Source organism: Balaenoptera borealis (genome assembly GCF_965194805.1).
Source record: "Balaenoptera borealis genome assembly, contig: HAP1_SCAFFOLD_1436, whole genome shotgun sequence".
In the NCBI taxonomy this organism is placed as follows: Eukaryota; Metazoa; Chordata; class Mammalia; order Artiodactyla; family Balaenopteridae; genus Balaenoptera; species Balaenoptera borealis.
The window spans coordinates 12,875-28,767 of NW_028122787.1; the positions used below are offsets into that span (position 1 = coordinate 12,875).

At 40.7% G+C, this 15,893-nt stretch overlaps 1 pseudogene across 1 annotated transcript; it reads left to right on the forward strand.

Annotated features, from left to right (window-relative positions):
* The first annotated feature begins 13,126 nt into the window (after positions 1 to 13,126).
* On the forward strand, positions 13,127 to 14,284 carry LOC309622053 (heterogeneous nuclear ribonucleoprotein A3 pseudogene; annotated as a pseudogene). The gene is made up of 2 exons: positions 13,127 to 14,246; positions 14,278 to 14,284. The product of its transcript is annotated as a heterogeneous nuclear ribonucleoprotein A3 pseudogene (transcript).
* Positions 14,285 to 15,893: the final 1,609 nt, after the last annotated feature.

The following is a 15,893-nucleotide window of genomic DNA, read 5'->3' on the forward strand; positions in this document are numbered from 1 at the left end:
AATAAAGATAAGCCTTTTGAGTGGAGTCTTCCAGAGAGCCATCAGACAGATCAAATACTGACAATTCTTTGGGAATGAAATTGTGAAAGAGGTCCAGCTCTGTTCTGCTCCCTCCAGTCCTGGGAATGCAGGCTGATATTTTTCAAGGTTATCACTGAGCTGAGTGTGGCAATGAGAATAGGGCAAGGTAAAATGCCACAAGCTTACTATTCTTATCAAGGTTCAGCCATTTTTCTTGAATAAATGCTTACTACAAAAGCTACAAGCCTTTGGTTAATTTCGAGTTTTGGAAAAGTTTTCCATAAAGTTTTGCCAAAATTCTGTTGCTTTTATCACAGGGCAAAATGTTGGAGGTCTTTACTCCACCATTTTTTTCTGCTATTAACTCCTCACTTTGTTTTAAAAATCCCAACCAGTTCTCTCCCCATGGCTTTTTGCTCCTATTGACAGTACTAGTACACAAAATATTTAAATGTCTTTAAATGAATATAAAAATAACATCTATATTATATATTGGTATGAGGTATAAAATGGCTTACAAAAAAAAAGACATAGTACCTATCTTCACAGAACTTACTGTCAGATATAAATGAAATCCTGTTACTACTTCAGAGTGTTACTTGACCTAATGAGTAAATCTCTAACATCTATCTCTTTCTTTGCGAGGTTACCTTTGCCTTGTTTTTTTGTTTTTGTTTTGTTTTTAATTTATTTATTTTTATTTTTGCCTGTGTAGGGTCTTCGGTGCTGTGCACGGGCTTCCTCTAGTTGCGGCGAGCGGGGGCTACATTTCGTTGCAGTGCGCGGGCTTCTCATTGCAGTGGCTTCTCTTGTTGTGGAGCACGGGCTCTAGGCATGCGGGCTTCAGTAGTCGTGGCTCGCAGGCTCTAAAGCGCAGGCTCAGTAGTTGTGGCGCACAGGCTTAGTTGCTCTGTGGCATGTGGGATCTTCCCGGACCAGGGCTGGAACCCGTGTCCTCTGTATTGGCAGGCGGATTCTTAACCACTGCGCCACCAGGGAAGTCCCTTTGTTTTTGTCTCTAAAAGAATTTTATGAGTTCAATTGTTTACTCATTCTCAACTGAGGAGAAATTATTTGGTCCAAATATCTGCAATGGTTTATGACTTGCCCTTGGCCCCAAACTCTAGTTGGATCTTTCTAGTATCTATAGAATCACAACATACTAATAGACACTATCTATCAGAACAATTCCTAGGCTTTCATCTAGATCAGCTCTACTGGTCTAAGAAACTATTATTTTCTACTGTCAACTCCCTCACTCTCAGAATAGATGCAGAACATGATAAATGACAACCTCAAGTATATATAGCCAACAGATCTCTTCTTGTCTAACTGATGCATTCAGTACTTTATTTATACGGACAGTATTTCTCAGGATACAGTGTACCATCCCTGAGTCATTTCCTCTTCCCACTACTGTCCAATTTTTCTCAAAGTTAATGTCTCCAAAGGGAAGAGTTAGGATGTAAATGAATAGAAGTACACAGGAGGCCTCAAAAAATACTGGAACACCTGATTAGACTTCTATTGGTACATTCTGTCTTCTGAACTAGGGGGCTGAAAGTGAGACTGAGATAAAAGATTTTCCTACCTACAATCAATTAAGTAAGCTTGTTTTATGTCTCGTAGCCACTAAGTGAGTTTTTAAAATCATAGCCATGCAGGTAGTGAAAATTTCTTCCAGTTCCTGGTTATAGGCTTCATAATCAATCCTAACATATGAGCATTTTGTGGTTCTTTTTTTCAGTGGCATCACAGTGGGAAATCAGGAGCAATTATATCGGGGCTTTAACTCAGTTACCATTAGATACTAGTTGGGTCCTCTTAAAATTAACAGAAAATCTGCGTAAGACCAGGGACAACTACTTTCTTTTTAATTTCTACACCTATAAAGATGTCTATTGACAAATCATGAACAATTTATATCTAAACTGAACCAAGTCAACTCCTGTGGACCAATCAATATGTTATCCCAACAATCAAAACCCCGCACCATACCAACTCTGTATCCTTATAATTTTCCACAGAAAATATTTATTCAGTTCCTCCACAGGATGCTATTCATTTTCTAAATCTGCAGTTCTATTGTGGTGATCTCACAGGGATGTTGTGGGATATTTTAAAATTCTAGAGAAAGAGTGATATGTAATATCTGGTGTACAGGACAAAAACTAATCGCTAAAGATAGTTTAAAGTTTCAACATTAGATACTGCTACATTCCTTTCAATGCTGCTGTCTGTATCTCTGCAGAGTTGGATTTTTGACGGTTTCTGTAACAAAAGCAATAAATGAGGGTGGTTGTGTCCAATCTCATCTCAAGGTTTGAGAAACTGTGCCCTAATAGCCACACATATCTCGTTAGCAAGTAATTATGCATATTTCTGAACAAAGTAAAATGTTTTCTTTCAAACACAAAACGAAAAATATTTTTGCTTATTAAGCTGTAAGATCAAAACGCTAAGTATTTTTATACCCTAATAACATAATAGCTTAGTGTCTGAAAAAATACTTCATGTATTTATATGCTGCTGATGATTTATATCCCCACGATGATGAGAAAAGAAATCACCCAAACACTAAGGTGACTGTGAACAGAGAAAACTTGGAAACCTTTGTCCTAGATGGAGTCCACTAACCCAAACAAGTAACTGTTCATACAATTTTCTTCAAATATTTATCAAATGTTTGAGTGTACACAATACATCTGACCAAATAACTCACCTATCTGAACCAGAGCCTGTGTCATGCAAATCTCCATGTTTCACTTAAAGATTAAAGAGCACTGAGCTTTCATATGTCATCCAGAATTAAACAGCCAATCCACAAATAAAATTTCAAAAAATAAAATTTTGAATAATTTCTGCATAATACCTGAGTGTGAGCTCTCAATGGTGGTGTCTGACTTGGAATCCAGAGATGAAGGAATTTGTCTTAATTGGGGAACATAGTACATCTTTGTACTACCAGAAGGCTTATATGGCAACAGTAAAGGCTGGCCTAAGGACATAAAGATCAGAATAATTAATAAGAAAACATTTATTAATTAACTGAACAAATATTAAGCACCTTTAATGTGCCAAGCAGTGGTCAAGATTCTTGGAATGTATCAGTAAACTAGCATTCTAGAAGAGGGAGATAGACAGTAAACAATTAGCATACTAAATAAGTAAATCATCTAGTATTTTTATAAATTATTAGTGACATAAAAAATTAGAAAATACTGGGACTTCCCTGGTGGTGCAGTGGGTTAAGAATCTGCCTGCCAATGCAGGGGACAGGGGTTCGATACCTGGTCTGGGAAGATCTCACATGCTGTGGAGCAACTAAGCCTGTGCACCACAACTACTGAGCCTGCGTGCCACAACTACCAAAGCCCGCCCGCCCTAGAGCCCGAGCGCCACAACTACTGAGCCCATGTGCCGCAACTACTGAAGCCCACGTGCTCTAGGGCCCTTGTGCTGCGAGTACTGAGCCCTCGTGCTGCAACTACTGAAGCCTGTGCGCCTAGAGCCCACGCTCTGCAACAGGAGAAGCCACCACAATAAGAAACCCATGCACCACAACGAAGAGTAGCCCCTACTCACCACAGCTAGGGAAAGCCCGTGTGCAGCAACAAAGACCCAAAACAGCCACTCCCCCCCCAAAAATTAGAAAATGCTGAGGAAGATTAGAAGTATTTGGGAAATTGCAGCAGGATGCAGTTTAAATAGAGTGGTAAGGGTAGGATTCATTGAGAAGACGACTTCCTAGCAATCTATTCCATATTTAGATGGCTCTAACTAAGAAACACTTTATCTTATATTGAACCCAAACCTGGTCGTTGTTAACCCCTACTACTGATCTTTGAAGGTTCTCCCTCCAGAGTCATAGAAAGTAAATCTAATTCTCTTCTATGTGGCAGATTTTCAAAATAAGTTTCCCATTAAAAAAGTATAACTTCTCAATATTAAAAAAATACACAGAAATAAAAAAGACAAAGTCTTACCACTCAAAGATAACTATTATTAATATTTTAATGTATTTCTACAGGTCTTTCCTCTGTATTTCTTATTTGTTTACATAGTTGTGTATAGTATGTATAATGTGGAATTCAGTTTTTCTACTTTACATTGATAATAAAATATTCATTTTATTTCCTATCGTCACATTTTTTATCATTCTACTACACATTAAGTGTATTTAACCCTTCTCATAATGTTAAAAATTTAGGCTGGATTAAATTTTCAATAATAAAGAATTCTGTAATAAAGACTTCCTGTTTATAGCATACCCATTCTCCCCTGCTGCCCCATTTCACATAAGTTTTCTGATTTCAGAGTGAAAAATTATGTCATTTATAAAGTTTCTTTTTTTTAAATACTAACTGCTAAAATTCTTTCTAAAATGTCTGTGACATGGTAGTAATTTGATTATTATAGAAGATGAAATCTTTTTCTTCTTCTTCTTATTTTTTTGCTTCATTGGGTCTTCATTGCTGCACGCGGGCTTTCTCTAGTTGCGGTGTGGGGGGGCTACTGTTCGTTGTGGTGCGCGAGCTTCTCACTCTTCTCACTGCAGTGGCTTCTCTTGTTGTGGAGCACAGGCTCTAGGCACGCAGGCTTCAGTAGTTGTGGAGCATGGGCTCAGTAGTTGTGGCTCGCAGGCTCTAGAGCACAGGCTCAGTAGTTGTGGCACACGGGCTTAGTTGCTCTGCGGCATGTGGGATCTTCCCGGACCAGGGCTCGAACCCGTGTCCCCTGCACTGGCAGGTGGATTCTTAACCACTGCGCCACCAGGGAAGTCCCTGAAATCTTTTTCTATACACTTGTTTTTCTTTCATGATGTGGTAGAAACTCTCTCTCTCTCTGTAACAGCATTTTGATATTTAGCTGGGTACATACTGCTCATCTGTACACTGTATTTCCCAATCTCCCTTGCAGACATGTATGGACATATGACTAAGTCTGGGCCCATAGGTCAAGGGTGAGAATAATGTCTGCAACTTCCAGGCATCCCATTAAAACACTCCACCGGCTGCTGCTAAAATTTATCCTCCCCATTACTCTTCTTTTCCAGTATTTTCTTTATTAGTCTTCCGGAAAAAACTTAAGATCAATTAAACAAGTTCAAAAGAACAATTCCATTAGAATTTTGAGTAGAATTACATTAGAGTTTAAATTCATTTGGGAATAAATGACATCTTTAAATATTCAATTTTCCCATTCAGAAATATCCCATCCCTCCTTTTAGTCTACTCTCCTTTTCTATGCCTACACAAAGGATTAGTATTGCCATCACATGAGTCCTATAAAATTCTTGTTTAGGTTACTCCTCAGTATTCATGGGGTTGTACTGCTCATTCAAATAGAATTTTGTAGATAGCTACCACTTCTCCTGATTAAACACAACAGCTTCTTCAGTTTATCCTTATGGACCATGGTCTTCTCTTGCATCCTGTAATCACCTCTAGATGGACTCCTAGTTGCCCATGTCTAGTTTATAAAAATCAAAATACTCTAGACAGAGTCTGATAGTCCCAGAGTAGAATGAGATCTCCTTCATTCTGGACGCAATAACAACTTTTATATTACTTAGAATTGTGTTACCATCCTTGACCACTCCATCATTCTGATGATTTGACATGGAATCCATATTACTAGTACCCTGCTTCCAACCAAGGAACTGACTTCATAGTGAAGGAAATGAGACAACAGGCTGATGCCTAAAGGGAGTCACTGTTCTCCTCACAAGCCTGATCACCCACAGCTATGGTAAACTCAAAAACAAAAAAGCGAGTGAACAATTTACTGATAACTGTCATGGCACAAGCTGGGAGGCATCACTTTCTGAGGCTGGAATGCTAGCTTGCCAAATACGGCATGTGCTCAGAACCACATATGGCACTTGCCTATCCTACAGACAGAATGCATATATTTAGGAACAAAGGCAGAAGCCTTTAAAATCTTTTGCTTTCTATCTCTGTGACTCTGCTTTGTTTGATGGAAGATCTTAGAAATAAGGGAGGGGCACTTCTACCGGGAGACAGGAGCCATCTAGTCATTTTACATTCTTTATGTCACTGAAACAATACAGGGAATAGGATGCCATAGTGTTGACTAAAACTACAATTGACCTTAACTATCAGGGAGAAATAAGGTTACCTTAAAAGAAGAAAGTCAGTAGGAGTATGGCTTACACCTAGGGGACCACTTTACCAAGCCTGGTCATAGAAATTAACAAAAAATGACCTTAAACCTATGCAGGGCTAGCAAAGCCTTAGACTACTTAGGAATACTTGTACCAACCTATCAGGCAAAGCCCCAGCCAATGAGAACCTGGCTGAATTCAAGGAGAATGAAGAAATGTATAGAGGCTGGAAGAATTTAAATAACAGGAAAAATAGGCTGTAGCCTCTACTTCTCTTTGGACGTTGCTGTAGTCATTATTGTTAGAATATTGACTTAGTAGTTTTCTTCCTCCACCAGTGTATATAAAGCTTGGTGGTGATGGTTAAATTTACCATTTAGTTCAAAGTTTGCAGAAAATGGACAACAACAATTGGGCAGAATTACAATGGACCCAGGGCAAGAATGGCTACCATGTGGAGATGGAGAATTCAGAGGCAAGATAAGTGGCTTTTTGAAATTCTCAACAACTTTCTGTTTGGATGCAGAAGTCTTAAAGTTACTTTGGACTGCCTATCTCTGGGGGAAGAAGCGACTATTCAGCAAATAATGGTTGTTCCTGGGAGAGAAAGAAAGGACTGCAGAAGGGTAAAGAAGAAAGTCCAACCATAAACTTTATTCCTTCAAAAAACTTGCAAATGGAACTAAATATAAACATATAGCATATTACTCTTAATTTGTTAATTCAGAGCAGTGGACACATAGTCATAAATTCAACATGCTATTCTGTATACTTTTAAAATATTTTTAAAATTTTACTTCTGAATCCACAGAGTTAAAAATCTTTTATTATTAAACCAAATAATATTTCTCTTTTAAAGGAGTCCTTTCTACCAAGTACCTGTATGTAAAGGTAAGACCGTGAACTGTGGGCTCTATGTAGACCGATCCATTTGATGTCAGAAGAGGTATAAAATACACTTTCACAGTTGGATTTCCTCTCCTGTGCTCTGCCACCAACATGAAAACAGCATACCCAGAGTAGCCTGGGTTTCAGTACAAGGCATGTGGAACAGACCCAAACCGTTTTTGCATCCTGATGCCAAACTCCAACTGACTCATAAGCCCATGAGTGAGGAAAGCAAATGTCTGTTGTTACGAAGCACTGAGATTTTCGAGGTTCTTATACAGTATCACGGTGGCAATAGGTAACTGACACATTAAAGGTGTTCTGTGTGATATTGATTAGACTATACATTTGGGGGGCATAATTTTATATCACAATAAAAATGTATAAGATATATAACCATCTCGGGTTTCCCTGATAGCGCAGTGGTTAAGAATCCGCCTGCCAATGCAGGGGACACGGGTGCCAGCCCTGGTCCGGGAAGATCCCCCATGCCGCGGAGCAACTAAGCCCATGTGCCACAACTACTGAGCCTGCGCTCTAGAGCCCGCGAGCCACAACTACTGAGCCCATGCACCGAAGCCCACGCGCCTAGAGCCCGTGCTCCACCACAAGAGAAGCCACCGCAATGAGAAGCCCGTGCACCGCAACGAAGAGTAGCCCCCGCTCGCCGCAACTAGAGAAAGGCTGCACGCAGCGATGAAGACCCAACACAGCCAAAAATAAAATAAATAAAAGTAAAAAAAAAAAAAAGAAAAGAAATATAACCATTTCAACATATAAATGTATTTATTCAAATTAAATTCAGTGCAATTTACATGTGGAACTAAGCAATTTTCTTTATACATTTAGGCATATTCCATTTATACCTACAGACAGGTAAACTTTTTGCACAAGTAGGAAAACTTAAAATATATTTTGAATAGATTTGTACAAACTGTTGAATACTTTAAAATTAGTAATTGAAAGTTCCCACCCTCATTTGGAGGTAGAATGGGAACTTAACTTTCCAGTTACTGGTCTGAAAAAGAAAATAACTTGCTATAATTTTGAATGTTATATAGTATAAGCACTATAAAAATATCACTGTCATGATAGCATAGGAACACTCTAAATGTAGACCTTATGGTAGAAATTGCTAGCTGTTCACCAAAACTCATTTCTTCTTCATCCTGGAAAGCACAGCTAAACTATTCCTAGTCAGTGGAAAGTGATGTGGGCCACACCTAGGCCTAGCCCATAAAAGCCTCCCAACATGTGCTCCTCCATGCTTTTCGTCCCTTCCAGTTGACTATGATGATGAATCCAAGGTTCCATGTTTTAAAGAAAGCAGAGTCACAGTCAACCTGGGTCCCTGCTCAACGTTTCTTGAGCAAGAAATAGACTGGTATTGTGTTTGCTATCTGTTCACTGTATCATGCAAAACAATAGTAAAAGAAACAATGCCAAATAGTTATCTACCTCCCTAAAATTGAACCTCTATAGTTTTTATGTTTTCATGAACTACTTGCATTCTTATGACAAGTATTATGAGTTGAAAATACGTCAGCCACAAGTAGCATGAGTTTCACATAGGTTGTTAACTTCACTAGAAATTGAAGTAAAAACATAATAAATTATATTCTCTTCATAGCTATGTAAATAAAAGATGTTTTAATCATGTACAACCTAATGCTTAAAATTAAAATTAGGTTTTCTAACTAGAAAGACCCAATCAAGAAATTTCTTAGTTAATGACACACAAAAGTTGGTAATGTGACCTAAAATTCTCTTACCATCTGTGCCATGAAGAACAGTAATCTGTTGGACTGAAGATGATGAAGCAAACTTGACAGGAACTTTGCCCAACTTCTGTGTACTGAGGTCTGGAATATCATGTCCACGATCTTCAGCATTAACAAAAATCTCAGATGAAAACATGGTTTTTCCTGGACTCTCTGTTGTTATCTGAGTGACTGCATCAGATGATAATTTTCCAGAGAAGGGAGAAAACGGGGTCTTAATCTCCTTTGGTGATCTGAACAAAAAAGAGAAAGCACACAGCAGGTCATATCCTTGGCTTATCAAATACTGTAATTTCTTTCCAAATGTGGCTTCAATATTTTTTGGAGACACATCCAACTCAAATGGTTAAGTTATTTCTGCAGTACCCTGTGCTTTTTTACATACTTATTACAGGGTGATCATGCATGAGTTTACTTTTACTTATTTTAAAATCTACTTTTATTTTGGATTTAGAATGCTATTATATAAGGAAAGGGTACTTTTCAGTTGAAGTGGAAAGATATCCATTAAAAAATAATTACTGGAAGTCCACTATAAATTAGGGGACTATGCTAAACGCATAGAGTGTACAAAAATAAAAAAGAAACAGAGCCTTTCCTCAAAAAGTTTATATGTCAGTGGGGGAACCAGAGGTTTTTAAGGTTGTAATTATGTATATAGATTATAAAGAATCCATATTAAAACATAATGGAGTAAATAAATGAGTGTATAAATAAATAAATAATAGGAGGGAGGGAGAAGACAAATCTTGCCAACAGAAGAATTCCATATGTAGGTAACCTCCCCCCCGCCCCCCCCCGGCATCCATCTCCTCCCCAAGGAGGTGGAGGTGAAGCTTAATCTTCCCCTTAAGTCCAGTCCTGGGCTGGCCTTAATGATTGAATTCCAGAGACAGTATAAAATGGGAGAAAAAGTAACTTTACAGTGGAGAAACCAAGCAAACACCATGTTATGCAAGTGATGATGTTTCACATCACCAGTGATGTCACGGAGACACTACATACTCTCTGTTATGATGTGATGAGACGGTTACTTCGCTTCTGCGGTATTCTTTGTCAAAACCTATAACTCCAGTCGAATCATGAGAAAAACATCAGCCAAACCCAGACTGAGAACAATTCTACAAAATATCAGACAAATATTCCTCAAGACTGTCAAAATCATGAAAAACAAGGAAGGAATGAGGAACTGTCATAGACCAGAGAAGACTAAGGAGACATGACAACTAACTAAGTGGAATGTGATATACTGGATTGGGTCCTAGAACAGAAAAAGGTCATTAACAGGAAAACTGGTGAAATCCAAAAAAAGTCTTAAGTTTAGTTAATAGTAATGTATAAATGTTGGCTTTTTAATTTTGAAAAATATACTATGGTAGTATAAGATGTTAGCAATAGGAAAAACTGGGAGAGAGGTAAAGGGAACTCTGTTTGTATCTTTTCTGCAGATTTGAAATTATTTGAAAATGAAAAAGGTCATTTTTAAAAAATGGAGTAATACTGTATTGTATTATATCACAGAAGAAGAAGACCTTTTAAAAGGTCTTTTAAATCTCTACCCTCTATATACTATTCACTAATTAAAAGGACAATTATGAGAAAAGAAAATAGGCCCATCTCCCTTATGTATACAGAAGCAAAAATCATACACAAAATGTTAGACAATCAAATGTAGAGTGTGTGAGTGAGTGAATGTGTGTGTGTGTGTGTGTGTGTGTGTGTGTGTGTGTGTGTGAATTCCTACCAAGTTGTTTTACTCCAGAAATGCAAGGTGAGTTAACATTCAAATATCAATAAATGTCATGCACCACATCCATAAAATAAAGGAGAAAATGTATATGATCATATCAGTATAGTCAGATAAAGCATTTGATAAAATTCAATAATTATGTATGATTAAAAACTCATAGCAAAGGGAAACTACAAAAAACTTTAGAGCCACCATCCTATTTATAGTGAAATGTGGAGAACGTCCACTGTAAGATTAGGAACAAAATAAGAATGCCAACTCTTACCTTTTCTATTCAACCTATTAGTAAAAGTATTAAATGGCATTAGCAGTAAGGCAGGAAAAAGAAATCAGAAATATAAGGCTAAGAAAGGAAGAAATCATACTGTCACTTTCCATAGTTGATATAATTAAGGATACAGAAAATCCAAAACCATCTACAGATAACTTATTAGAATATCAGTTAGTTTTTAGAAGAGTTGCCAGATAAGAGACCAAACATTAAAAAATTCCACTAACATTTTTCTGTGTCTGAAAAGTTATAAAATTAAAAACTAAAAAATATGCCATCTACATTATCATCAAAACATCATATACCTAATAATAAGTGTAATAAAAAATGTAAGAACCCTATTAGAATAGAAAACTATTGATATATCATAGAGAGAAATTAAAGGTGATCTAAATAGGATTTCTGCTTTGAGGCAGGATGTATAGGCATACCTCACTTTATTGCACTTCACTTTATTGTACCTTGCAGATAATGCTTTTTTTTTTTTTTTTACAAATTGAAGGTTTGTGGCAACCCTGTGTCAAGCAGCTCTACTGGTGGTGCCATTTTTCCAACAGCATTTGCTCACTTCGTGTCTCTATGTCATGTTTTGGTAAGTCTCACAATATTTCAAACTTTTTCACTATTATACTTGTTACATGATCTGTGATCAGTGATCTTTGATGTTACTATTGCAAAAAGATTACAGCTTGCTGAAGGCTCAGATGATGGGTAGCATTCTTAAAGTCTACTTTCAAATTAAGATATGTACTTTTTTTAGACATAATGCTATTGCACACTTAATAGACTACAGTATAGCATAAACATAACTTTTACATGCACTGGGAAACCAAACAACTCGTGTGACTTGCTTTCTTATGATATTCTCCTTATTGTGGTGTCTGGGACCAAAGCCATATCTCCATAATAATATGCCTGCACTAGGTAGGCACAGGCCATCACTCCTGCTGCAACGAGCAAACAAACTTGAATAAAAGATCATCGAGCTAAGGAAGCAATCAAGAAACAATATCAACTAATATGCTAGAGAGGGACATTTAGAGATTTGGAGCAGGGGTTTGGTGTAGGGAGACATACTCCACTGGAAAAGAGAAATCACCATATCTTTTGATGAACTCATTTGCTGGCATGATGGAGTGAAATCTAGCAGAATGTCAAGCCGATTTCCCCCACAGGACATTTCCTTAGTGTCAGGGTGGTATAGGATGATGGGGGACTGAGCCAAGAAAGCAGAGTGAAATTTCCTGCACAGTCATGGCACTAACAAACCAAATCCCGCTAGATAAAGGGGCCTGTGACAATCATTAGGTCTCCTCTTCAAGACATTTGCCAGTTTTTGAACCTATATAAAGCAGGAAGCTAAATACCTAATGCCTGAGGGAGAGAACTTTCCAAAGTGAGGAATTAGAGACCTACCAGACTCACAGTAAAAACCCAGAAGTGCCATCCCCAAGAAGGGGGCTGAGTCAGAAAAAGTGAAGTCATCTGCAATGTTTCAGTGTTTATGAGACAAATTTTCACTGAGAAAGTGTAACGGCAACAAATACATAGCTGGTCTCTCCTTACATTTGCCATACTCTGAAGCTGTGAGAACTGAGAGCCTAAAGAGCTGAATTCAAACATCTGAAAGACTGAAGTCAATAACTGACTGTATTTATTGAAGAATCAAAGACCTGTCAGGCTCACAGCAAAAATCCAGGGAGGCCACAAATTAGGAAAAATCATAGGTAGGATGAGACAACTAAAGCTCCAACCCAGTTCTGACCTAGTAAAATTCCTGAAATGACTGAAATGATCAGCCACTCTGATTAACAGAGAAAAGGGTAAATCTTCTCTGGTGCAAAGTAATAGCATCTTCAGTCTCTATGAATTTTTTATTCACCACGTCCAGCACACAATCAAAAATTATGAAATTCCTGAAGCAGGAAAAAGTGACTAAAACTTAAGACAAAAAAAAAAAAAAAAAAAAAAAACCAAGAAAAATTGATTTAGAGGGAATTCAGATTCTGGAGTTAGCACAGAACTTTAAAATGACTATATTGAGAGTAAAAGATGGGGATTAATAGATTAAAATATGGAGAATCTCAACAGAAAATTGGAATCAATTTTAAAAAATCAAATACAGATAAATGAAAAATAAGAAAACTGATCCCCAGCAGACCTTAGGGAATACTAGAAGAAATTTTTTTGGGCTGAAGTAAAATGGCCCAACATAGAACAGAGCTGGGCTCTCGGTCCCATATTGAACTCGAGTTGGAAGAGGCGAGTCCGGTCTCAAAACGGAGGTAAAACCGCCGCCCGGTCGCCCCCAGCCCGACTCCGGCCGCCGCCGCCGCCGGGGGGAGGAGGGCCATGATCCAAAGGAACCAGAACAGTTGAGAAAACTGTTTATTGGTGGTCTGAGCTTTGAAACTACAGACGATAGCTTAAGAGAACATTTTGAGAAATGGGGCACACTTACAGATTGTGTGGTGATGAGAGACCCCCAGACAAACCGTTCCAGGGGCTTTGGTTTTGTGACTTACTCTTGGGTTGAAGAGGTGGATGCAGCAATGTGTGCTCGACCACACAAGGTTGATGGGCGTGTAGTGGAACCAAAGAGAGCTGTTTCTAGAGAGGATTCTGTAAAGCCTGGTGCCCGTCTAACAGTGAAGAAAATTTTTGTTGGTGGTATTAAAGAAGATACAGAAGAATGTAATTCGAGAGACTACTTTGAAAAGTATGGCAAGATTGAAACCATAGGAGTTATGGAAGACAGGCAGAGTGGAAAAAAGAGAGGATTTGCTTTTGTAACTTTTGATGATCATGATACAGTTGATAAAATTGTTGTTCAGAAATACCACACTATTAATGGGCATAATTGTAAGTGAAAAAGGCCCTTTCTAAACAAGAAATGCAATCTGCTGGATCACAGAGAGGTCGTGGAGGTGGATCTGGCAACTTTATGGGTCGTGGAGGAAACTTTGGAGGTGGTGGAGGTAACTTTGGCCGTGGTGGAAACTTTGGTGGAAGAGGAGGCTATGGTGGTGGAGGTGGTGGCAGCAGAGGTAGTTATGGAGGAGGTGATGGTGGATAAAACGGATTTGGAGGCGACGGTGGTAACGATGGTGGTGGTCCTGGTTACAGTAGTAGAGGAGGCTATGGTGGTGGTGGACCAGGATATGGAAACCAAGATGGTGGATATGGTGGCGGTGGTGGAGGATATGATGCTTACAATGAAGGAGGAAATTTTGGAGGTAACTATGGTGGTGGTGGTGGGAGCTATAATGATTTTGGAAATTATAGTGGACAACAGCAATCAAATTATGGACCCATGAAGGGGGGCAGTTTTGGTGGAAGAAGCTCGGGAAGTCCCTATGGTGGTGGTTATGGATCTGGTGGTGGAAGTGGTGGATATGGTAGCAGAAGGTTCTCAAAACTCAGAAGAAAAGGGCTACAGTTCTTAGCAGGAGAGAGAGCGAGGAGTTGTCAGGAAAGCTGCAGGTTACTTTGAGACAGTCGTCCCAAATGCATTAGAGGAACTGTAAAAACCTGCCGCAGAAGGAACGATGATCCATAGTCAGAAAAGTTACTGCAGCTTAAACAGGAAACCCTTCTTGTTCAGGACTGTCCTAGCCACAGTTTGCAAAAAGTGCAGCTATTGATTCATGCAACGGAGGGTCAATTAGATGTACATTCCTGAGGTCTTTTATCTGTTGTAGCTTTGTCTTTTTCTTTTCATTACATCAGGTATATTGCCCTGTAAATTGTGGTAGTGGTACCAGGAATAAAAAATTAAGGAATTTTAAACTTTTCAATATTTGTGTAGTTCAGTTTTTCTACATTTTAGTACAGAAACTTTAACAAAATGCAGTTTTGAAGGTGTTTCCTTGTGAGTTAACAAGTAAAGAAGATCATTGTTCATTAATATTTTGTATGAATTTTGCTAAAGTTAACTGTAAAGAAACACCTGCTGACTTGCAGTTTAAGGGGATCTATTCTCCCCATTTCCAAACCATGAAATGAATGGGCTCTGACATGTGGAGAGAATAGATATTTGTATGTTTGCAATGTGTGTTTTAGATAATAGAATTGGGTATTTAAATTAGCATATTTGTGAATTTAATAGCTTTAAGATTTACTTCAAATGAAAAATCTCAGAATTCAAAAAAAAAAAAACAAAAGAACAGAGCTGGGAGCGCGATTGGCGCTGCCTGCGGGGGAGGAGCGCCGCCGCCGCCGCGAGCTGGGAGCTCGATTGGCGCTCCCTGCGGGGGAGGAGCGCCGCCGCCGCCGCCGCCGCGAGCTGGGAGCTCGACTGGCGCTCCCTGCGGGGGAGGAGCGCCGCCGTCGCCGCCGCGAGCCGGGAGCTCGATTGTCGCTGCCTGCGGGGGAGGAGCGCCGCCGCCGCGAGCTGGGAGCTCGCTTGGCACTGCCTGCGGGGGAGGAGCGCCGCCGCCGCCGCCGCCGCCGCGAGCTGGATTGGCGCTGCCTGCGGGGGAGGAGCGCCGCCGCGGCCGCCGCCGCGAGCTGGGAGCTCGTTTGGCGCTGCCTGCGGGGGAGGAGCGCCGCCGCCGCCGCCGCCGCGAGCTGGGAGCTCCATTGGCGCTGCCTGCGGGGGAGGAGCGCCGCCGCCGCCGCCGCCGCCGCCGCGAGCTCGACTGGCGCTCCCTGCGGGGGAGGAGCGCCGCCGCCGCCGCCGCCGCGAGCTGGGAGCTCGATTGGCGCTGCCTGTGGGGGAGGAGCGCCGCCGCCGTCGCCGCCGCGAGCTGGGAGCTCGCTTGGCGCTGCCTGCGGGGGAGGAGCGCCGCCGCCGCGAGCTGGGAGCTCGCTTGGCACTGCCTGCGGGGGAGGAGCGCCGCCGCCGCCGCCGCCGCCGCGAGCTGGATTGGCGCTGCCTGCGGGGGAGGAGCGCCGCCGCCGCCGCGAGCTGGGAGCTCGTTTGGCGCTGCCTGCGGGGGAGGAGCGCCGCCGCCGCCGCCGCGAACTGGGAGCTCGATTGGCGCTGCCCTGCGGGGGAGGAGCGCCGCCGCCGCCGCCGCCGCCGCCGCCGCCGCCGCCGCCGCCGCCGCCACG